Source organism: Schistocerca nitens, chromosome 9, assembly GCF_023898315.1.
Source record: "Schistocerca nitens isolate TAMUIC-IGC-003100 chromosome 9, iqSchNite1.1, whole genome shotgun sequence".
Lineage (NCBI taxonomy): Eukaryota > Metazoa > Arthropoda > Insecta > Orthoptera > Acrididae > Schistocerca > Schistocerca nitens.
In genome coordinates this window covers 46652027-46654493 of record NC_064622.1, presented here as the reverse complement: position 1 = coordinate 46654493, position 2467 = coordinate 46652027, and positions in this window count along the sequence as shown.

Here is a 2467-nt window from a genome sequence, read left to right as displayed (position 1 = left end):
AAAGGTGAGGGTGATTTCAAAATTGCTCAGATGTTCAGGTTACGTAATTGTAAAGTAAAAGTTACATTCTTTTAAAATCAGTATTTTTAAAATGGCGAGCTTTCATTAATAACGACTCCAGCGAAGGTAAATTAGTGCCACAAAATTCTTCTCTAGCATCACATTTCAAATGTTTCTATGTTATTTTTGTCTGAACTCCTTATCGTCCACGTTGCACTTCCGTACAAGGCTATGCTCCATAATGAATTCCCTAACCAATTTATATTCGTAGTTAACAAATTCTTCATTTTCAGAAACGCTTTTCTTGCTACCGTCAGTCTGCATTTCGTAACCTCTTTACCTCGATCACCGTTAGTAACTTGCTACCCAAATAACGAAATTTCATTGTTTTTAATGCTTCATTTCCTAATAAATTTCCATAAGTATCACTCGATTTAATTCTATTAAATTCAATTACCCTTGCTTTACTTTTGTTGACATTCATCTTATAACCTCGTTTGAGAGCACTATTCATTCTGTTCAATTAATCTTCCAAGTCCTTTGCTGTCTCTAACGGAACTGCAATGTCACCGGAAAAGTGCAATATTTTTCTGTGTGAACTTCAATTCCATCTCCAAATCTCTCGTTGGCTTCCTTTACTGTTTGCTCAGGGTAGATATCAAATGACATCGGGGAGAGGCTACAATCGGGGCACACGCTCATCTGAACCACCTTACCACTTACCTTACGAGATAGACAGATGAAGGGCAAACCAACGTTTAAAGCATTTGCAGATGTTGAGAAAGCTGTTAACTGTGTTGACAAGAACACACTTTTTGCAATTGTGAAGGTTGCAGAGGCTAGATGCAGGGAGGAAAAGGTAATTCAGTAAAACAGTGTGCCTTATTGCAGCCATCACATTTGACAGTACTGAAGCAGATCTTAGCTGAATTTCGACAGTTAGCCTCTCCTTTATAAGTACATAATATTTTTTAGCAAGTATCCCAATTTTTGTTATAGGAGATAGTACTGCTCAAAACAAGAAAAAAAGTCTGTAAATCCGCATCGTATACAAATTTTGTTAAGATATGGATTCTTCTGTCATATAATAGGTGCGCATGTTGTCACTGGGGGCTGCACACACAATGCTGGTAATCTGGGATGGTGACTTTTGTGTCCTGAGAGATTGCTACTGAAAAAAAAAATCATACAGAGGTTTGGGTTGTTTGAACCTAACAGATGTGGGGCATTCTGAATGTAAACTCTCCTTTGGTAGGAGCGTCGGTGGCGGGTAGTGGAACATGTTGGGGATTTTGCGGGACGCAATTCCAAGTTATCATTTACTAATAAACATAGTGTCACCATATTACAGTTGGTGACAAGAGCGATTTTGCACACATCAATCACTATCCAATTTAATAGGCATTTGCATTCGGTCACATTAACCAAGAAATCAAACAAATCTTGGATCTTGCGAACCACAAAAAACAAATTACAACTTAATTCTCCATTACTCAAAAAAACTCTTTGACACGTGTTGAAACATACATGCTTCACACAGCCTAGTGCAACAAGCACTCTAAATATAAACACATTGGAGCGGTTACAAAACAATGATCTGTTGCCCATCAGATTAAACTTTGAATCACGATGGCTCCCTCAGACACGTGCTGCCACCTATGCATACTCTCGGCGCTGCCAGTGCTCTAAAACATTTTAAAGGAAACAAAGAGAGTCTCCTTCTCTAGCTCGAGAAACATCAGATTGCCTCATCACTTAAAGACATACATGATGAACAAAGAGAAGTCAGACTTAATATCAAGTAAAACAGGGGACAGCGAGGAAAAATCTTGCCGTTGTAACCAATCCCCACACTTCGGCTAGGTACAGTTACTGTAACATTTATAGTTCAACAAAACACGATACCCCAGAAGAAGGTTCAAAATGGTTGAAATGGCTCTGAGCACTATGGGACTTAACATCTGAGGTCATCTGACCCCTAGACTAGGAAATACTTAAACCTAACTAACCTAAGGACATCACACATATCCACATGCCCGAGGCAGGATTCGAACCTGCGACGGTAGCGGTCGCGCGGTTCCACACTGAAGCGCCTAGAACCGCTCGGCCACACCGGCCGGCCCATAAGAAGGGAACAATAACACAACGCAGTACTGGATACAAAGATGAGCAAAAGAGCACCACTAACAAGGACAGAGCCATAACTGACAACACAACTTAGAAGAATGTCGCTCATACAACAAGGAAGTCACTGAAAACTGAATAACACAATAACTGCCACACGACGTCGCTTAAACACTGCCAGCCCTCACTCTAGGAACGCATCACACTACTACACCAGCACATGACAGTAGAGGGGAGAACTGACAAATAGTCGCCACCAGAACAGATGCTTCGTGAACCGTAACAAACAGACCATGACTTCACTCCAAAGAGCAGTGGTGTGGTGCCTGTTTATCCTCTTGCA